General features: G+C 38.3%; 1 non-coding gene and 1 pseudogene across 1 annotated transcript; one reads left to right on the forward strand and one right to left on the reverse strand.

Moving 5' to 3' along the window:
• Positions 1 to 9,813: 9,813 nt before the first annotated feature.
• LOC114505786 lies at positions 9,814 to 9,920 on the reverse strand. The gene has a single exon (XR_003685258.1). It is a non-coding gene; the product is annotated as a U6 spliceosomal RNA (small nuclear RNA).
• A 695-nt stretch (positions 9,921 to 10,615) lies between these two features.
• LOC114505864 lies at positions 10,616 to 10,745 on the forward strand (annotated as a pseudogene).
• The last annotated feature ends 12,911 nt before the right edge of the window (positions 10,746 to 23,656 follow it).

Below are 23,656 nucleotides of genomic sequence, written 5' to 3' on the forward strand. Positions count from 1 at the left end.
TAAAGATAGTGTCACGCTGGCTGGTGTGGCTCAGTGGATTGAGCACTGGCCTGAGAACTAAAGGGTCACCGATTCAATTCCCAGTCAGGGCTCATGCCTGGGTTGTGGGCCAGGTCCCCGGTAGGGGATGTGCTAGAGGCAACCATACATTGATGTTTCTCTCATTCTCTTTCTCCCTTTCTTCTCCTCTCTCTGAAAAAAATAAATAAAATCTTTTTTAAAAAGATAGTGTCTTTTTTAACCCAACGAGTTAAGGGCTCAGTCCCACAAGACAGTCCCCACTTGACACTAATCACAAGTCCAACTGGTGACCTGTTTTTCTGACCAACCAGTTATAAACCAGAGGTTCCCATGACCCTGTACTTGGGTTTATTAATTTGCTAGCCTGGAAAACAGTGTTCTTAATAGATTACTGGTTTTCATAGAAGGATATAACTCAGGAACATTCACAGTCCACATGGAAGAGATGCATTGAGCAAGGTATATAGGAAGGGATGCAGAGCTCCCATGCCCTCTCCAGGCATGCCAGTCTCCCTGCATCTCCATGTGTTCACCAACTAGGAAGCTCCTTGAGCCATCCTTTTGGGGTTTTATGGAGGTTTCAGAATTACTTAGGCATGATTAATTAAATCATTGGTCACTGGTGATTAATTTAACCACTGGTCTTTTTCCCATCCCTGGAGATTGTAGGGTGGGCTGGAAACTTCTAGTCCTCTAATCACATGATGGGTTTCCCTGGCAAAGCCCCACCCTTAGTGGCTTTCCTAAAGTCACCTCATTAAGATAAACTCAGGTGTGGTTTAGAGGGATTATTGTGAATAGCAAAAGATACCTCAATCTCTCTTTCTTTCCTAAAAAAATTCCAAGCTTTTATGAGGTCCATGCCAGGAATTGTGAGGAAGACCAAATACATATTTCTTTTTTAAGAAAGATTTTATTTATGTGTGTTTAGGGAGGAGAAAGGAGGAAGAAAGAGAAGGAGAGAAACATCAGTGTGTGGTTGCCTTTCACATGCTCCTACTGGGGACTTGGCCCAAAACCCAGGCATGTGCCCTGATTGGGAATCAAACTGGCAACCCTTTCATTCGAAGGCTGGTGTTTAATCCACTGAGCCATACCAGCCATAGTGTATATATATATTTCTTATTATGTCACAATATCACAGGGGGAAATCTGGGCAGTACAATGACAGTAACTACTACACATCCCAACAGCCACCAGCTTTTTAAATATACCTTTATTGATGTATATTTTATATCATATAATCCTCCAATTTCAAGTGTACAATTCAATGATTTTCAGTAAATTTTCCAAGTTGTGTGGCTATTACCATAAGCCCATTTTAGAGCATTTTCATCACCTTAATGTAACAGAGTGCAGCCAAGGCGGGGCCCAAATAAGGATTTGTAATGGGGTCTGGAACTCAGGGTGTCCAGGAAATATTAAAAAAAATATATATATTGGATGTCCTCAACCCTACTACTCTGAGCTGGGGGATGGGATGCATGGAGCAGGGCCATTGAGGGCTGTTTTGTATAGCAACAGCTTTGTAGCTAACTTCTGGTATGATCATTTAACATATCTATAACCTTTAACTGGTTTCATGGATATGTTAAATGTCTGTGGCCATGCTTTTAGCCAGGGTATGGAAGTGACTTCAACCCAGGATGTAACTGGGAAGCAACTCCCCCTGGTTACAGCGCCTGCGTGAGAGCTTAAAGATGATTGGCTCCACACCATGGGGCCATGCCTGCCCAGACTTACTATGACAGCCCAGTAAAGCTGGAAGAATACGGGAATACTAGCAGGTATACTGATTGTGGGAGGAGTTGGAAATGGGACTGCAGAGGAAGATTAGAGCTTGGATTTTAAACCCAGGTGTGGCAGCCAGAAAAGGGGAGGACCATGTGGCTTCAGAGGAGTTGGGACCATGCAGTTGTGGCAGGAGTTGGGACCACATGGCTAAGGTACTCCCTTTTGCCACATGACTTAGACAGCAGGAGAGACTTTGCCTGGAAGAAGAGGGGCGAAAGGAGTCTTGCTGGTGGGCCATGAGAAGGTGCCACATGGCTTTGGATTAACTGGAGATCATGGCAGCAACACAGCTGGTGGTGCAGGAGCCTGAATCATAGACTTCTACTTCTCTCCTAAGATATGGTACCCTGGGCTGGAAAAGGGGGAGAAGGAAGGACTGCAATTGTGGGTATTCTAAAAAACCTTAGTATTTCAATGAAGACATTAAGTCATTACTCTATGTCTTTATAACTTTCAAATAAATAATTCCTTTCCTTTTCACCAATCTCTGGCTTTGAGAGATGTATTTTCTCTGGCAGTGGGCAAAGTGAACCTAGTATGGGGGGAACCCTGGAGAAAAAGTGGGGGTCCTTTTGGTAATAGTATATTATTCACCCCTCCCGGTCTGTTCTGTAACACAAATAAAATATTTATAGTTAATCCCTGTTCCCATCATGAAACCAATAGAAGCACTTTCTATCTCTATGGATTTGCTTGTTCTGGACATTTCATATAAATGGAATCATACAACTTTTGTATCAATATATAGTCTCCAAGGAGGACATGCAAAGAGCCCAGAGACATATGAAAAGGTGCTCAGCATCACTAGCCATCAGAAAGATGCAAGTTAAAACCACAATGAGATACCACTTCACACCAGTCAGAATGGTCATCATAAACAAAGAAACAAACAAGTGCTGGTGAGGTTGTGGAGAAAAGGAATCCTAGTACACTGTTGGTGGGAATGCAGACTGATGTAGCCACTGTAGAAAACAGTATGGAAATTCCTCAGAAAACTAAAAATGGAACTGCCTTTTGACCCAGCAATACCATTGCTGGGGTTATACCCTAAGGATCCTGAAACACCAATTTAAAAGAACGTATGCACCCCAATGTTCATAGCAGCACAATTTACAACAGCCAAGTGCTGGAAGCAACCTAAGTGCCCATCAGTAAATGAATGGATCAAAAATCTATGGTACATTTACATGATGGAATACTACACAGCAGAAAGAAAGAAGAAGCTCCTACCCTTTGAGACAGCATGGATAGAACTGGAGAGCATTATGCTAAGTGAAATACTCCAGGTGATGAGAAACAAATACCATATGACCTCACCTATAAGTGGAACCTAATCAATAAAACAAGCAAGCAAAATATAACCAGAGACATTGAAATTAAGAACAAACTGATAGTAACCAGAGAGGAGATGGGAGGAGAGAATGGGGGAAAAGTACTAAGGGTTGTCAAGGAACATGTATAAAGGACACATGGACAAAACCAAAGGAGGGTAGGATCAAGGGTGGGAGGTGGAGATGGCTTGGGGGGGGGGGTGGAAATGGAAGCAACTGTACTTGAACAACAATAAAAAATGTGGAAAAATATAGATATAATCTGAGACCTTTTGATGGGGGACTCAAAGTTTGGAAAAAATTTAGTTTCAGGTAACAGCTAATAAGCTTAGTAATCAATGCATGTAAAAAGCTATTGTTTTAGGAACTGAAGGTATGACCCACCTTGACTCTGGGAGACCACAAGCAGTTCCACCTTTGTGCTTCAGGAAGACTGCAAGCAATCAAGATGGTATCTGAACCACTGGACTCCAGGGTGAGACATCCACCACCCAGGACACAGGTAAAGACCACCACCCAGGAGAGAGATGAAAGAATGCTGCAGCTTTTTCTCTGATGAAGTTTTTCCCCAATTTCCAAACCCCTTACCTACATTTTTCTTCTCCTCATAAAAAGGGTTGGTTTAAAATAGAATTGAAGCCTTGGCTAGTGTAGTTCAGTGGGTTGAGTGTGGGCTATGAACCAAAGGGTCACTGGTTCAATTCCCAGTCAGGGCACATGCCTGGGTTGCAGGCTGGGTCCCAAGTGGGGCCATGTAAGAGGCAACCACACATTTATATTTCTCTCCTCCTCTTCCTTCTTCCCTCTCTTCCTGTCTCTTTTAAAATAAATAAAATCTTTTAAAAATATTTTATTTTAAAAAATAAATACAAATAAAATGGAATTTAAGATGGTTTGTTAGCATACAAGCCCACAGTCCTCCCAGATCTCTGACCATCTAAATAAAGCACCCATAAAGATTCAATCACTATCTCTGCTTATTGGGTCTGGTAGGTGACAGGCAGCACAAATGCCAGCTTTTCCAGTTTCACTTTTGTGTCTGGTTTCTTTGTCTTAGCATAATGTTTTCAAAGTTCACCCTCATTGTAGATGTATCAGTACTTTATTTTTATGGGTGAATAATATTCCATTCTATGGACATACTATTTTGATTATCAGTGCATCAGTTAATGGACATTTGATTTCTTTCTATTTGATTATAATGAATAATTATTCTATGAAAATTCCTGTACAAATGTTTGTGTAGGGATATGGTCTCAACCTTCTTGGATATTTGCCTTGGTGAGTAATTTCTTGGCCCTATTGTAAATGTATATTAACATTTTAAGAAACTTCAAAACTGTTTTCTAAAGTGGCTGCACCATATATATTCCCACCAGCAATTTGTGCAATTTACCATTTCTCAGAATCTGCCAAAAATTATTATTGTCTACTTTTTTTATTTTAGCCATTCTAGTGGGTATGAGATGGCATCTCATTGTGGTTTTCATTTGTTTTTCCATAGTAACTAATGATATTGATCATATTTTCATGTTCACCAGCTGTTTTTTTAAACAGCTTTATTGAGGTATAACTTGCATACTGTAAAATTTACTGCTGTAACTGCTCAATTAAAGAATTTCAGTAAAATTACATAGTTGTGCAACCCTCACCACAATCTACTACAAACATTTCATCAACCCAAGGACATCTATCACGTCCATTTGCAATTAATCTACACTCCCAGTCTTAAGTAACAACTAACCTACTTTCTGTCTACATAGATGTATTTTTGGGGGACACTTAATATAAATGAAATCATAAAATATATGGTCTTTTGGATCTGGTTTCTGAATGTTTATGAAGTTCATTCATATTACAGTGTATATCAGTAGTTTGTTCCTTTTGTCTCTAAATTGTATTCCGTTGAATTAATATACACATTTTGTTTATATGTTCATCAGTTGATGTATATTTTGGATTGTTTCTAATTATTGGGTAGTATGAGTAAAGCTGCTATGAACATCCATGTGGAAGTCTTTCTGTGGATATTTGTTTTCATTTTTCTTTGGTACCTAAGAGTAGAATTTCTGGATCATAGTAACTCTATGTTTAAGTTTTTCAAAATGGCTACAGCATTTATATTTCCATCAGCAATATATGAGGGTTCCAATTTCTCCACATTTTACCTAACATGTGTTAACATAAAATGTCTATTTTATCTGATATCAATATAACCGTAACAGCATTTTTACGGCTACTGCATCCATGGTACATCTTTTTCCATCCTCTTACTTTCAACATATTTGTGTTTTTTTGAAACTAAAGTGCATCTCTTGCAGATAGTATGTAATTTGATCTTGGATTTTTAATTCAGTCTGACAGTATCAGCCTTTCATTAAGTTGCATAATCTATTCACATTTAATGTTATTATTAGTATGGTTCGATAACATATGTTGGCCATGTTGTCTTTTTTTCTATCTTTCATCTTTTTTTGCTCTTGTTCCTCTTACACTGCCTTATTTTTATTAAACACATCTTCTGCTGTATTTTCTTAATACCTTTCTTTAGTAATTTCTGTATATATTTTTATTTTCCCTTAGCAGGGTTTCAATTCTTTTGTACTAAACTATGTACTTTGCATTTGCGGTACTCTATTTTTTCCTGTGGTTTCAAGTTACTATTTGGTGCCATTTACTTTTTCTAATATAGTTTCATCCCCTCCCTCCTCCACTGTGATATTATTTATATATATATATATATATATATATATATCACAAATTTATATGTTAAGAGCTTAAGAATACAATTTTATACTTATTACTCTATGGAGTTGTTTTCAAATCCATTAAGATAAGAAAAGAGAATACATGAAGAAGCCATAGATGGTGTGGCCCAGTGGACTGAGCTGGCTCGATTCCCAGTCAGGGCACATGCCTGGTTTGCTGGCCAGGTCCCCAGTAGGGGGCACACCAGAGGCAACCACACATTTATGTTTCTATCCACCCTCTTTCTCCCTCCCATCCTCTCTCTAAAAAGAAATAAAATGTGTTTTAAAAACATAATATATAATAATTTTTGTTTTTTATATACATTATTTCTATTTTTTATTTTAATTGTTGTTCAAATACATTTTTCTGCTTTTTACCCCCCTCCCAACCCACTCCCCAGCACTCCCCGCTTCTCTCTCATTTCCACCTCCTCTTGTTATTGTCCATGTGCCCTTTATACTTTTTCCTGCAAACCCTTCCCATTTTCCCCTCAAATTCCCTCCCCTCTCCCCTCTGGTAACTGTCAGCCTGTTCTCAATTTTAGTGTCCTTTGTTATATTTTGCTTGTTTGTTTGTTTTATTGATTATGTTCCTCTTAAAGGTGAGATCATATGGTATTTTTCTTTCACCACCTGGTTTGTTTCACTTAGCATAATGCTTTCCATTTCCATCCATGCTGTTGCAAAGGATAGGAGCTCCTTTCTTTCTGCTGCATAGAATTCCATTGCGTAAATGTACCATAGTTTTTTGATCCATTCATTTACTGATGGGCACCTAGGTTGCTTCCAGCACTTGGCTATTGTAAATTGTGCTGCTATGAATACTGGGGTGCATAGGTTCTTTTGGATTGGTGTTTCAGGGTTCTTAGGATATAATCCTAGCAGTGGAATTGCTGGGTCAAAAGGCATCCATTTTTAGTTTTCTGAGGAAATTCCATATTGTTTTCCATAGTGGCTGTACCAGTCTGCAATTTCACCAAAAGTGCACTAGGGTAACCAAGGAGGTAAAAGACCTGTACACAGAAAACTACACAACGCTGAAGAAAGAAATTAAGGAAGACACAAACAAATGGAAACATATACCATGTTCATGGATTGTAAGAATTAACATCATCAAAATGTCCATACTACCCAAAGCAATTTACAGATTCAATGCAATACCAATTAAAGTACCAATGGCATATTTCACAGATACAGAACAAACACTTCAAATATTTATATAGAAACATAAATGACCCTGAATAGCTGCTGCAGTTTTGAGAAAGAAGAGAAAAATAGGAGGGATCACAATACCTGATACCAAACTGTATTACAAGGCCACAGTAATCAACAGTCTGGTATTGGCATAAAAACAGGCACATAGAACAATGGAACAGGACAGAGAGCCCAGAAATAAATCGAAGTCTCTATGGTCAATTAATATTCAACAAAGAGGGCAGCAACATAAAATGGAGTAAAAATAGCCTCTTTAACAAATGGTGTTGGGAGAACTGGACAGCTACGTGCAAAAAAATGAAACTTGATCACCAACTTGAACCATACACAAAAATAAATTGAAGGTGGATAAAAGATTAAAATATAAGTTATGATACCATTAAAGTCCTAGAGGAGAACATAGGCAGGAAAATCTCAGATATTACACGCAGCAATATTTTCACTAATATGTCCCCTAGAGTAAGGGACACAAAGTAAAGAATAAAGAAATGGGATCTCATCAAAATAAAAAGCTTTTGCATGCCTAAAGGAAGCAGCATTAAAATAAAAATAGAACCAACCATATGGAAAACATATTTGCCAATGATACCTCAGACAAGGGTTTAATCTCCAAAATATATAAAGAACTTACAGGATTCCACTCTAAGAAGACAAGCAACCCAATTAAAAAATGGGCAAAGGACCTGAACAGACACTTCTCCAAGGAAGACATACAGAGGATCCAGAAACACATGATAAGATGCTCAGTATCACTAGCTATCAGAGAGATGCAAGTTCAAACCACAGTGAGATACCACTTCACAATGGTCAGAATGGCCATCATGAACAAAGCAATTTGTTTTTTTTTAATTGCCTACACAATTGCCTTTACTGTGCTCTTTGTTTCTTTGTGTTGATTCCTTTAAATCCCCAATATCAATTGCTTTCACCCTAAGGAATTTCTTTTGGTGTGTCTTTTTTGTTTTGTTTTATTTTATTTTATTTATTTTTTTGATATTTCTTATGAGTAACTAACAATACTATACTAACAATAACTAACAATGATAGCTAATGATACACTCACTGGTTATATATCTGAAAATTAATTTTGTCTTCAGTTTTTGAATTTGCTGTTTAATTGCATAATGATCACTAAATAAGTCTGGTTAACATCCATCATCACACATAGTTACAACTTTTTTCCTTGGGATGAGAGTTTTTAGCATCTACTGTCATAACAGCTCTTTAGTTTTTTAAAGAGATTTTTAAAATTTATTTTTAGAGAGAGGGGAAGGGTAGGAGAAAGAGAGGGAGAGAAACATCAATGTGTGGTTGCCTATCATGCGCCCCCTACTGGGTACCCAGCCTGCAACCCAGGCATGTGCCCTGACGAGCAACTGAACAGGCAACCCTTTGGTTCCCATGCCGGTACTCATTCCCCTGAGCCACACCAGCCAGGGCAACCCTCTTCAGTTCTGAAGAATAGTTTTTATGGATATAGGAACTATTGGTTGGCAGATTTTACTTTTAATTCTTTGAGTCTCATCCCACTACCACCTGGTTTCCATTGCTTCTGTTGAGAAGTCAGATATTAGTTTACGTGTATGTGTGTGTGTGTGTGTGTGTGTATATATATATATATATATATATAATCAAGTGTATAGTCATAGAACCATCACCACAATCAAAATGTAGAACTGTCCCATCATCACAAGGCTACTTCATGCAATTTTACTGCCATATGCTCCATACTTTTCATGCCTTAATCCCTAATCTTTGGTAACAACTAATCTGTTTGCCATTTCTCTTACTTTGAGATTTTAAGAGTGTTATATAAATTAAGTCATTATGAAAGCTTTCAAGACTGGCTTTTTTTTTCACTGCAAAAATGATCTGAACATTTATCTAGGTATGGATAATTCATTCTTCTTTATTGCTATATAGTATTCCAATGGATGGAGCACATTTTGTTTAACTGTTCACCCATTGAGATGCATTTGGATTATTGACAGTTTAAGGCTATTATGAATAAAGCTGCTTTAAACATTCATATACAGGTCTTTGGTGAACATAAGTTTTCATTTCTCTAGGATAAGTAGCCAAAATTGCACTTGCTGGATTATAGTGTAGTTTTTAAAGAAACTATGAAAATGTTCTCCAGAGTGGCTCTACCATTTTACATTATCACCAAAGATGTATGAGTAATCCAGTTTTGGTCCATTCTCACCAGTATTTGGTGTTATCACAATTTCTATGGTTGCCAATCTCATAGGTATATGGTGGTATCTCACTGTAGTTTTAATTTGCATTTCTCTAATAGCTAATGATAGTGGCCATCTTATCATTACCATCTGCTGTGCTTACCATGTGCTTACTTACCATCTGCTGTTATATTCAGTGAAATATCTGTTTATACCTTTTGTACAATTTATTTTATTTTATTTTAATCATTGTTCAAGTACAGTTTTCTCCCTTTTACTCCCATTCCAGCCCACCCACCCAACCCTCCCCACTTCCCTCCCATTACCACCCTCCCTCTAGTTTTTGTCCATGTGTCCTTTATATTTGTTCCTATAAACCCTTCCCATTCTCCCCTGAAATTCCCTCTTCTCTCCCCTCTGGTCACTGTCAGCCTATCCCCTATATCAGTGTCTTTGACTATATTTTGCTTGTTTTTTTTTTTGTTTGTTTGTTTTGTTGTTTAGGTTCCTGTTAAAGGTGAGAAAAATATGGAATGCTTCACGAATTTGTGTGTCATCCTTGCGCAGCGGCCATGCTAATCCTCTCTGTATCGTTCCAATTTTAGTATATGTGCTGCTGAAGCAAGCACATGTACAATTTTTAAATAGATTGTTCTTACTATTAAATTTTGTGAGTTCTTTATATATTCTAGATACAAGGCCTTTATCATTTATGTATTTTGAAAATATTTTATTCAAGTTTTAGCAAGTCTTTTCATACATGATCTTTTTATTTGATGAGGTGTAATTTATCAAATTTTTTCTTTTATGGATTGTGCTTTGGTGTCAAGTCAAAATCTCTTCACTTAGCCTTAGGTTCCAAAGATTGTGTTGTAAGTGTTTTTCTGAAAGTTTTATAGTTTTACATTTTATATTTGTGTGAAATTCATTTTGAATTCACTTTCGTATAAGGTGTGGGATTTAAGTTTATGTTTTGAAAGATTTTATTTATTTATTTTTAGAGAGAGTGGAAAGGAGAGAGAACAAGAGGGAGAGGAACATCAATGTGTAGTTGCCTCTCGTGTGCCTCCTTCTGAAGACCTGGCCCACAACCCAGGCATGCGCCCTAGACTGGGAATTAAATCGATGACCCTTTGGTTTGTAGGCCAGTGCTCAATCCAGTGAGTCACATCAGCCAGGGCAGGGGTTATACTCTTGTAATGCTTATTGTGCAATGCCTGAAAATATTGTCTCATTATATTTTGTCTAGTTTTACAATTCTTTCTGGTGCACAAGCAGGTTCAGAACCAATTACTACATCATCATCAGAAGGGGAAGTGGTTTTACCCTCTGGTTCCCTTTCTCATTGAAACTGAACACTGGTCTTGGTGGTCATAATAGAAAAAGTAATACTGAAGCTGGCCTCTCAGTGTTTGTAGTGTACTCTTTAGTATGTGGATTAGTTTCAAACAAAGTGAAAAAAAAAGAAAAAGAAGAAAAAAGAAACAAAAGATGTGGAAGGAGTTTTACTTTTGTGTTACACTTCGATTTTTTTAAAAAATGTTTTTTAAATTTTAAAGGAGACTTCCGGTCAAGATGGAGGCTTAGGTAGACACACTATGCCTCCTCACACAACCAAGATAGGGACGACAACAATTTAGAAACAGAATAACAACCAGAACTGACAGAAAATTGAACTGTATGGAAGTTGGACAACCAAGGAGTTAAAATAGACATGTTCATCCAGACTGGTAGGAGGGGCGGAGTTGGGCAGCTGAGCATGGGTCACAGTGCAGAGAGCAGAGAGCACTGGGACTGGGCACCTAAGGCATCCAGGGCATGCAAGACCACAGCGGGTGGAACCTGAGTGCGCAAGTGGCAGCTGGCTGACTCCAACTGAGGGGTGGCAACCAGCAGACCCAGCGAGGTGGTGACTGTGAAGCAAGGCACTGTGTGCAACCCAGGGAACACGCAACCCTGTGTGGATCCCAGCGCTGGGAAATAGAACCTTGGGGCACTGATTGAAAACACCTGTGGGGGTTGAGGCACAGGGAGACTCCCAGCCTCACAGGAGAGGTTGTTGAAAAGACCCACGTGGTGCACAACCCCACTCACATGGAAATTGGCACCAGAGGGGTCCAGTTTGCTCCAGGAAAGTGGTGGAAGGGACTGAGGTCCGACGGAGAGTGAAGCAAGAGCCATTGTTCCCTCTCGGACCCCGCCCCAACATACAGCGTTACAACCCAGTGACTGGATTGCCCTGCCCTGGTGAACACCTAAGGCTCTACCCCTCATACGTAACAGGTGCAACCAGACCAAAGGGAAAAAAAAAAAACAATGGCTCAAACAGAAAAACAAATGAAAACTCCAGAGTCAGTACTTTTAAGTGACCAAGAGCTAGCCATTCTATCAGATGCACACTTCAAAGCACTGGTGATCAGGATGCTCACAGAATTGGTTAATTTTGGTCGCAAATTAGATGAAAAAATGAAGGCTACAATAAGTGAAATTAAGAAAAATGCACAGGGAACCAATAGTGATGGAATGAAAGCTGGATCTCACATCAATGGAGTGAACCAGAAGGAAGAAAGAAACAACCAAACAGAAAAGTATGAAGAAATAAGAATTCAAAAAAATGAAGAGAGGCTTAGGAACCTCCAGGATATCTTTAAATGTTCCAACATCCGAATTATAGGGGTACCAGAAGGAGAAGAGGAAGAGCAACAAGTGGAAAACTTACTTGAACAAATGATAAAGGAGAAGTTCCCCATTCTGGCAAAGGAAATAGACTTCCAGGAAGCCTAGAGAGTCCCAAAGAAGTTGGACCCAAGAAGGAACACACCAAGGCACATCATAATTACATTAGCCAAGGTAAAAATGAAGGAGAGAATCCAGAAGCAGCAAGAGATAAGGAGATAGTAACCTACAAAGGAGTTCCCATCAGACTGTCAGCTCATTTCTCAAAAGAGACCTTACAGGCAAGAAGGGGCTGGAAAGAAGTATTCCAAGTCATGAAAGGGAAGGACCTACATCCAAGATTACTCTATCCAGCAAAGCTTTCATTTAGAATGGAAGGGCAGATAAAGTGCTGTCCAGATAAGGTCAAGTTCAAGGAGTTCATCATCACCAAGCCCTTATTTTATGAAATGTTAAAGGGACTTGTCTAAGAAAAAGGAGATAAAAAACATGTATAGTAAAATGACAGGAAACTCACAATTATTAACAACCACACCTAAAACAAAAACAAAGGCAAACTAAGAAAACAACTAGAACAGGAACAGAACCACAGAAATGGCGATCACATGGAGGGTTAGCAACAGGGGAGTGGGAGGAGGAGAGAGGGGGAAAAAGTACAGAGAATAAGTAGTATAGATGGCAGGTAGAAAATAGACAAAGGGAGGGCAAGAATAGTATGGGAAATGTAGAAGCTAAAGAACTGACACATGGACATGAATTAAAGGGGGGTAATGTGAGTGGGAGAGGGTAGGCAGGGTGGAGGGGGATGAAGGGAGGAATTGGACAACTGTAATAGCATAATCAATAAAATATATTTTAAAAAAGGTTAAAGGAAAAACAAAAGAAAAAAGTAAAAGTTAAAGGAAGATAACTACAACACACAAGTAGAATCACCAAGTGTTAAATCCCCTCAGGAATAAGTATTTAAAAGACAATACCAATCCTAAACATACTCTTTCAGCAAAAAAGAGTAAACATTTCTTGATTTATTTTATGAGGTGAGCATTACCCTTAAGCTCCAAATTCACTTTTCACTTGCTCTATGAAAATAAATCTGAGCCCTGGCTTGTGTGGCTCAGTGGATTGAGCACTGGCCTACAAACCAAAGGGTCACCAGTTCAATTCCCAGTCAGGGCATGTTCCCGGGTTGTGAGCCAGGTCCCCAGTAGCAGGTGTGTGAGAGACAACCACACATTAATGTTTCTCTCCCCCTCTCTCTCCCTCCCTTCCCTTCTTTTAAAAAATAAATAAATAAAATCTTTAAGAAAATTAATCTGAGCCCTTTAAATAATTTTTTAAAGATTTTACTTATTTATTTATTCCCAGAGAGAGGGGAAAGGAGGGGGAAAGGGAAACATGAATGTGTGGTTGTCCCTCACATGCCCCCCCTACTACTGTGGATGCGGCCTGCAACCCAGGCATGTGCCCTGACTGGGAATTGAAACAGTGATCCTTTGATTGGTCAGCACTCAATCCACTGAGCCACACCTACGAGGGCTAATCTGACCCTGTTAAATAATTTTCCATTGCCAACTGGCATATTAGGTTAAAAAAAGAAACTTTTCCCTCCTTACTATTACTCTCAATACTTCTGGCCACCAAATGTTTGTTTTTATCCCCCACATTGATCTATTATCTAATAACTGAGTGGCCTGCAATTCCATCTACCTGGTGTTAGTATCAGATTCCACAAGTTAAGTGCTCAGTCCCAGAAGATGGCCCCAAGTTAAGATGTCAATCACAAGTCTGGGCCTTCTGTACTTCTGAATGATCTGCTATAAATCAGAAGTTCATACCTTCCGCTCCTCAGGTCTGATAGTTTGCTACAACAATTCACAAAACTCAAGGAAAGCATTTTACTATTATTACTCATTTGTTGTAAAGAATACAACTCAGGAACAGCCAAATCAGAGACACATAGGGCAAAGTATGGGGAAGGGGCGGGGAGCTTCCATACCCTCTCTGGGCACATCACCCTCCCAGCAACACCATGTGTTCAACTGGGGAGTTCTCCCAACTCTTTGGTTAGTTTCTTTAAGGCTTCATTACAAGGATACCATTGATTAGATAATTCATCATTGGTGATTAATTCAACCCGTCTCTGACATCAGGGATGAGGCTGAAAGTCTCTAATCACTTGATCAGTTCCCCTGTCAACCTGTCCCCTGTGCCCTCCCCATTCCTTAGGAACTCTGAATAACAAAAAAACATTCATTTCACCTGTATCACTCTGGAGTTATTTCAAAAACTAGGGACAAAAACCAAATATTACTTACAAAGATGCTACTTTCACCTTTATCACTCCAGAGCTGTTTCAGGAGCTGGGATGAATACCAAAATACATACATTTTTTTTTTATATCACAGTATCTATCACCTTAGGTTTTGTCAATAAAGGCCATGTGAAACATTGCAGGAAGAACAAAACTTTTGCATCCTGATTCTGGTATGCTTGGTTGGCTGCCTCTTGCAGCATCTGCTTCTTCATTTTCTCCATGTCTGGTTCCTGCTGTGGTGATTATTTCTTCCATCCTCGGGTTCTTAAACATTACTCACCACTTCTCCCTGCATGCAATGGGCAGCAGCTTCCCCAGAATCTCCCAGTCCTCATCCCAGCCTGGAACAGTTTTATAGCTGAGTACTTCTCGTGAAACACCTCCCTGTGAACAGCGTTCTCCAGTACACTGGAGGACAGATTTCTAGCAAGTACTGTGAGTGTGACACTAGTGACTCCTCTATTCAAGAGGCCACACCCATACCTCTCCAACAATGTCTAGATTTAAGGCAGTAGAGTGAGAATGAGGCTCTATCAAAGAGCATGAGGTCCTTGAGTACTCATTTGGTCGTGGAAGTAGTGATTATATATTATGCTATTCTATTAATATATCTAGTACTCCTATATTGAGTTCCCTTTACTTCTAAGTATTCCTTCATTATGCCTATCTATATTAAATTCTTTATATCAAACATGCCCTGTTCTAAGTTCTGTGTGGTTTCTCTCTCCTGACTGGACCCAAACTCGGATGACCTGGAGATAGACCTTAGGGAGTAGCAACTGAAGACAGACCCACAAAAATAGGATTTGGGGATTGGTTTGTTCATGACTTTAGGTTTGAGCTCAGTGCTCCTTGTAAATGGGAAAAGAGATTCTAGTAATCCATGGCATGCAGTGGCATCACAATAAATCAAGACATGTCAACTGAAGCATGTACTTCGGAAGCCCAAGTGGTTGCTGTAATTAACCACTGTACCAGTAACAATGACCATAAAGACTGGTGGTGGGTGGATTCTTTTGAGATCACTTGAGTGCTTACAAGGAAAAAAATTACAAGCTCAAGCCTTGGCCAGTGCCACTCAGTTGTTTGTAGCATCGTCCCATACACCAGATGGTTGGAGGTTCAAATCTTGGCCAGGGCACATGCCTGGGGTGTGGGTTCAATCCCTGGTTGGGGACTATATGTGAGGTCACTGATGGATATTTCTCTCTCACATCAATGTTCTCTTGCTCTGTCTCTCCCTTCCTCTCTCTTTATCTATCTATCTATCTATCTATCTATCTAATCAAATTACAAGCTCAACTCCATTAGCTCTCAGCTCATAAGTCTGTAGCTGCAGGTCTGATATCCTGAAAATCAACTGGACAGGGTGCTAAATTATGAGTTGAATTTGGTCTCATTAAGTTTCTCATGTGAATGGAGACATCTGTTTGGACTCACATGAAACTGACAACAGTGAATCCTCAAGTCATTCTGAACCTCCCTTACCAATTGTTGCCCTGCAGTGTCTAGAAGTAAGACTTCTGTTGCTTAAAAATCTTGTTAACAATCCAAAATATGTGGGACACTGAGGAAGCAACGCTAAGAGGGAAACTCACCATTGAAGGCCTGTCTCAAAAAAACAAGAAAAAGCACAAATAAACAATCTAATTTCACACTTAAAGGAAACTGAAAAGAGACAACAAACAAAAGCCCAATGTGAGTAGAAGGAAGGACATAATTAATATTAGAGCCAAAATAAAAGAAATAGTCTTAAAAATGATACAAAAATCAATGAATCCAAGACCCGGTTCTTTGAAAAGATCAACAAGATTGAAAATCCTTTCACCAGATTCATCAAGAAAAAAAGAGAAAGGACCCAAATAAATAAAATCAGAAATGGAGGAGAAATAACAACTGACACCAAATAAATACAAAGGAATATAAGAAAATACTATGAACAACTATATGCCAACAAACTGGACAATCTGGATTAAATGGATAAATTCCTAGATATATGCAATCTTCCAAAAATAAGTCAGGAAGAATCAGAGAATCTGAATAGACAGATTATATCTAATGAAATTGAAGCAGTAATTGAAAAACTACCGAAAAAAAAAAAAAAAAAGGCAAGCAAGCCCTGGACCAGATGGCTTCACAGGTGAATTTTATAACATATTCCAAGAACTAACACCTCTCTTTTTCAAACTATTTCATTAAAGTCAAGAGGAAGGAGGGCTCCCAAACTCATTTTACAAGGCCAACATTATGCTAATTCCAAAACTAGATAAACACACTACAAAGAAAGAAAATTATAGGCCAATATCCCTGATGAACATAGACACTAAAATCCTCAACAAAATATTGGCAAACTGAATACAGCAATGCATCAAAAAGATCGCACACCACAATCAACTGGGATTTATTATAGGAATGCAAGGATGGTTCGACATTCACAAATCAATAAATGTGATTCATCACATAAACAAAAGGAAGGATAAAAACCATATGATTATATCAATACATACAGGAAAAGCTTTTGATAAAATCCAGCACCCATTTATAATACAAACTCTCAGTAAAGTGGCAATAAATGAAACATACCTAAACATAATAAAGGCCATATATAACAAACCCACTGCCAGCATCACAGTCAATGGGCAAAACAACAATTGTTCCCCTTAAGATTGGGAACAAGACAGAGATACCTACTTTTACCTCTCTTATTCAACAAAGACTTGGAAGTCCTAGCCACAGCAATCAAACAAGAATAATAAATAAAAGGCATCTAACTTGGAAAGGAAGAAGTAAAACTGTCTTTATTTGTAGATTTCATGATATTGTACATAGAGAACCCCAAAGATTCCACCAAGAAACTAGTAGAACTGATAAATGAATTCAGTGAAGTAGCAGGATACAAAATTAACATTCATAAATTGCATTTTTATACACTAATAACTAACAGAAAGGGAAATTAAGAAAACAATCCCATCAAAAAGAATAACACACCTAGGAATAAACCTAAACAAGAATGTAAAAGAACTCTACTCAGAAAATTTTAAGACACTGAAGAAAGTGAAGAAGATACAAAGAAGTGGAAGCACACACCATGTTCATGGATAGGAGGAATTAACATAATTGAAATGTCCATACTACCCAAAGCAATCTATAGATTCAACACAATTCCTATGAAGATTCCAATGACCTATTTCATGGAACTAGAACAAATATTTCAAATATTTATATGGAACCACAAAAGGCCCCACATAGCAACAATCCTGAAAAAAAAAGAACAAAGTTGGAGGAATCACACTACCTAATATCAAACTATTCTGTAAGGCCATAGTAACCAAAACAGCCTGGTACTGGCATAAAAACAGACATATAGATCAATGGAACAGAATAGAGAGCTCAGAAATAAACCCACACCTTTATAGTCAATTGATATTTGACAGAGGAAACAAGCACATACAATGGGCTAAAGATAGTTTATTCAATAAATGATGTTGGTAAAACTGGACAAATATGTGTAGAAAAATGAAAGTAGACCACCTTCTGACACCACACACAAGAAGGTCAAGTCAAGGAACATGTATAAAGGACCCATGGATAAAGAAAATGGCAGGAGGGGATTGAAATGTGGGAGGTGGGGAGTGGTTAGGACAAGGGAAGGTTATGGGGGGGGGGGAAATGAGGACAACTGTAATTAAATAACAATAAAAAAGAAAAAAAGAATAAATTGAAAAGTAATCAAAGGCTTAAATGTTAGACCTGAAACTCTGAAAACTCCCAGAAGAAAACAGGCAGCAAAATCTTGGACATTGCTTGTAGCAATTATTTTATCAGATATATCTCCCCAGGCAAGGGAAACAAAAGAAAAAAAATAATCAAATGGAACTTCACCAACCAAAAAGTTTTTGCACAGCAAAGGAAATCATCAATAAAATAAAAAAACAACCCACAAAATGGGAGAACATATTTGTCAATACATCTGATAAGGGCTTAATATCCACAATTTATAAAGTTCCTACAATACTCATACTCAACACACCCCACAACCAAACAAGCCAATTTAAAAGTGGGCAAAGGACCTGAACAGACACTTCTCCAAAGAGGACATAAGGATGGCCAATAGACACAGGAAAAGATGCTCAACATCACTAATTAACAGAGAAATGCAAATTAAAATCACAATGAGATATCACCTCACCCAGGTCAGAATGGCCATCATCAATAAATCAACAAACAACAAGTGCTGATGAGGGCATGGAGAAAGGGGAATTTGCACTGTCGGTGGAAATGTAGATTGGTGCAGCCACTGTGGAAAGCAGTATGGAGATACTTTAAAAAATTAAAAATAGATCTGCCTTTTTGACTTAGCAATCCCACTTCAGAAATACATCCAAAGGAACCCAAGACACTAATGTGAAAGAACATAAGCACCCCTATGTTCATTGCAGTGGTAGTTACAATTGCCAAGATATGGATGCAGTCCAAGTGCCCACCAATACATGAGTGGATAAAACAACTGTGGGACATTTACACAATGGAATACTACTTAACCATAAAAAAGAAGAAAGTTTTACCCTTTGCAATAGTATGGATGGACCTGGAGAACATTACACTAAGATAAGCCAGTCAGAGAAAGACAAATACCACATTATTTTACTCATATGTGGAATCCAACAAACAAACTGAACTTATAAGCAAAACAGAGACAGACTCATAGATGGAGAGCAGATGACAGCCACTGGGGTGGGAGGAGATTAGGAGGGTGGAGGGATTGAGCAAAAAGGAAAAAAGACTCATGAACATGGGCAACAAGGTGATGATTGTTGGGGGGAGGGTGGTATAAAGGGACTAAATGGTATTAGAATATAATAAAGATTATACATTTAAGATATAAAACTGTAAATTTTTTAAATTGAAAATATATATTTACTTAACAGTAAAACTTGCTTTTGGTATGAAAGGGACAATCTATTGAGTTTTAATAGGAAAACATTTTAAATTGTATTTCTATTTACTTTTTAAAAAATATTTTATTGTTCAGTTATAGTTATCTGCATTTACCCTGCATCACTCCTGCCACACCCCGGCCAAACCCACATCCCTCCCTTCTTTCCACCCTCCTTGGTTTTGTCCATATGTCCTTTATAGTTATTCCTGAAAACTCTCCCCCCTCTTCCCCCCATTATCCCTTCCCATCTCCCCTCTGATTACTGTCAGCTTGTTCTTAATTCCAACGTCTCTAGTTATATTTTGCTTGTTTTTTTCTTTTGTTGACTAGGTCCCAGTTAAAGGTGAGATCATATGGTATTTGTCCCTCAACACTTGGTTTATATCACTTAGCATAATGTTCTCCATTTCCATCCATGCTGTTGCAAAGGGTAGGAGCTCCCTCTTTCTTTCTGGTGTATAGAATTCCACCATGTAAATGTACCATAGTTTTTTGATCCATTCATTTACTGAAGGGCACTTAGGTTGCTTCCAGCACTTGGCTATTCTAAATTGTGCTGATATGAACACTGGGGTGCATAGGTTCTTCTGGATTGGTGTTTCAGGGTTCTTAGGATATAATCCTAGCAGTGGATTGCTGGGTCAAAAGGCAGATCCATTTTTAGTTTTCTGAGGAAATTCCATACTGTTTTCCACAGTGGTTACACCAGTCTTCATTCCCACCAACAGTGCACTAGGGTTCCCTTTTTTCCACCTCACCAGCACTTACTGTTAGTTGATTTTGCTTACGATGGCCATTTTGACCAGTGTGAAGTGGTATCTCTTTGTGGTTTTAACTTGCATCTCTCTGATGGCTAGTGATGCTAGGCATCCTTTCATATGTCTCTAGGCGCTGTGTGTGTCCTCCTTAGAGAAGTTTCTGTTCCAGTTTTTTGCCTATTTCTTAATTAGGTTGTGTTCCTGGACTAGAGTCATGTGAGTTCTTTATATATTTTGGAGATGAAACCCTTTTCTGAGGTATCATTGGCAAATGTTTTCCCATATGGTTGGTTCTCTTTTCATTTCAATGCTGTTTTCTTTAGCTATGCAGAAGCTTTTTAAATTCATGGGGTCCAATTTGTTTATTCTTTCATGTGCCTCGCTTTAGGGGACATATCAGTAAAGACATTGCTGAGTGGAATGTCTTGAGATTTTCCTACCAATATATTCCTCTAGTACTTTTATGGTGTCACGACTTGCATTTGTCTTTTATCCACCTTCAATTCATTTTTATGTATGGTGTAAGTTGGTTATCAACTTTCATGTTTTTGCATGTAGCTGTCCAGATCTCCCAACACCATTTGTTGAAGAGGCTATTTTTACTCCATTTTATGCTTCTGTTCCTTTTTTTGAATATTAGTTGACCATAGAGACAGGTTTATTGTAGGGCTCTCTCTTCTGTTCCATTGGTCTATATGTCTGTTCTTATGCCAGTACCAGGCTGTTTTGATTACAGTGGTCTTGTAATAGTTTGATACCAGGTATTGTGATGCCTCCTACTTTGTTCTTCTCAAAATTGCTGCAGCTATTCAAGGTCATTTATGGTTCCATATAAATTTTCACAGTATTTGTTCTTTATCTGTGGAATATGCCATTGGTACTTTAATAGGGATTGCATTCAATCTACAAATTGCTTTGGGTAGTATGGACATTTTTATGGCGTTAATTCTTCCAATCCATGAGCATGATACATGCTTCCATTTGTGTCTTCCTTAATTTCTTTCTTCAGTGTTGTGCAGTTGTCTGCATTCAGGTCTTTTACCTTCTTGGTTAGGTTTATTCCTAGGTACTTTACTTTTCTTGTCATATCAAATGGGATTTTCCCAATTTCTGTTTCAGGTATTTCATTGTTGGTGTACAAAAATGCCTCTGATTTCTGAATATTGACTTTGTATCCTGATGTTTTGCCAAAGTCATTTATTAGGCCGAGCAGCTTTTTGGTGGTCTATAGGATTTTCTATGTATACTACCATGTCATCTGCAAACAATGAGTTTTGCTTCTTCCTTTCCAATTTGGATGCCTTTTATTTTTTTCTTGTCTGATTGCTGTGACTAAGACTTCCAATACTATGTTGAATAGGAATGGTGAAAGGGGACATCCTTGTCTTGTTCCTTATTTTAGTGGTAAAGTTTTTTTGTTTTTGCCCATGCAGTATGATGTTGGCTGTAGGTCTCTCCTATATGACCTTTATTATGTTGAGGAATGCCCCCACTATTCCCACTTTGCTAAATGTTTCTAACATAAATGGGTGCTGTACCTTATCAAATGTTTTTTTTTCCACATGTATTGCTATGATCATGTGGTTTTTGTCTTTTATGTGGTGTATTATGTTTACTAATTTGAGAATAGTTTAACATTTTTGCATCCCTGGGATGAATCCCACTTGACCATGGTGTATGATCTTTTTAACGTATTGCTGGATGTAGTTTGCCAACATTTTGTTGAGGATTTTAGTGTCTATGTTCATCAGGGATAGTGGTCTGAAGTTTTCTTATTGTGTATCTCTTTATCTGGTTTGGGATTAGGATGATGCAGGCTTCATAAAGAGTTTGGGAGTCTTCCCTCTTCTTGGATTTTTTGGAATAACCCGTGAAGGATAGGGGTTAGCTTGTCCTTAAATGCTTTGTAAAATTCTCCTGTGAAATGGTCTGGTCCAGGGCTTTTGTGTGTCAGGAGTGTTTTGATTACTGCTTCAATTTCATCAGCTGTTATTGGTCTGTTCAGCCTTTCTGCTGCTTCTTCATTGTAAGAGAATTTTTAAAAATCTTGGGATAACCTCCCCTGGGGCAGATTCCTTGAACGTGGACGCTATTCTTAAGATCTACCACAACCACCTTAAAATGCCACTAGACCCACAACTAGGGTCAAATCTCACCATACTCCAGGTGCCTGAGTAATATACAACACAGGAAAAATAGCTTACATACCAACTGGTAGAGTAGATGGGCAAATAATGGAGGATGCACACTATTGAATACTATGGCATAGTTAGAATCAACTAGGTGTATATTTTGCAATATGGGTAAATCTTCAAAACATGATGTTAGAAAAAACAATAAATACAACAGTATCATTTACTTAAATGTAAACTTAAAATACATACATATAATGTATCATTATGCAATCAATAAAAACAAACTGAAATACATTTAAAGCATTAGAATGGTTATTACTGGGGAGTAGGGGAATGTAAACAGAAAGTGAAAATAAAATGAGAAAAGCCCTGAGTAGACTGATCACAATAATGTATCAAAAAATTTGAGGAATATGACTCAGGAGAAAAGGAAAAACCTTGGCTTGCAGTAGGGACTTTTAGTCCTTGACAAAATGCTGATCTCACATAAGGTGCAGGCTCCTTCCCCAATTCCAGCCCTGAAGATGACACACAAGAAATTTGAAGATGATGAAATCTACTACTTAGGCAGCATTTAACCATGTGACGGGCACTATTAACTCAATCTTCTCAGCCACAATGCTATTATATATTATCCTCCCCATTTCACAGATGAGAAAACAAGTATAGATAGGTTAAGTAAACTTGCCTAAGGTTACACACCTAGTAGAACTGGAGCTGAAATTTGAACTCAGTCTGTATCACCTAGAGAGATGTGTCTGGGGCAGGGGTAAAGTTCAGGGGAGAGGGGCAGGCACCCTTAGAGAAATTTCTAATTGTACTTTTTCCCCCCTGCCCCCACATTGCTGAGGTCATCCTCTACCTTAACACCATGACAGCAGTTCCCAGTCAGCACAAGCTGCTGGAGTGGGGAACATATTACATGTGCAGGCATACAGGCCATGTGATTTCCTACCAAACACCACTAAAACCCCAACCCTCCATCCTGAGCTAGTAAAAACAACCTAGACCCTCAAGGCAGGAATTTGGCCGAGATTTCCTTGAGGGATCTTACTAACCCAAGAGGAAAAACCTAAGGGCAGGGGTTTCCCAACAAACCCCCACAGTTAAGCTCAAAGGCAAAAAGCCCTCACAGAATTTACATTTTAATCTCCTATTCTTGTAGTCATGAGCACAAAACAAAAAATTTCCATTCATTTTAGGAAAGTTTCTAACATGGAAGATGGAGTTTGAAGTAGAGGAAAAAAACAGCACTAACATCAAGAGGGAAAAACACTGCAGGAAGAAAACTTAAAAAACTAATATCTATACAGAACTTACTATAAAGCTACAGTAAAGATCAAGGTAGAATATTAAGAAAGTCATGTACCTACTTCTATGTGATTCTTACAAAGAAACTGAGATCAGATGGTGAGTAGTCAACAGATGCCAAAATAAATGGATATCCATTATTTAAGTTTCAAATCCTATCTTACCATTAAAAATCAATATAAAATAGCTTATAAAGTGGTATCTCATTGTGGTTTTAATTTGCATTTCTGAT

Source organism: Phyllostomus discolor, chromosome X (assembly GCF_004126475.2).
Source record: "Phyllostomus discolor isolate MPI-MPIP mPhyDis1 chromosome X, mPhyDis1.pri.v3, whole genome shotgun sequence".
Taxonomy (NCBI): domain Eukaryota; kingdom Metazoa; phylum Chordata; class Mammalia; order Chiroptera; family Phyllostomidae; genus Phyllostomus; species Phyllostomus discolor.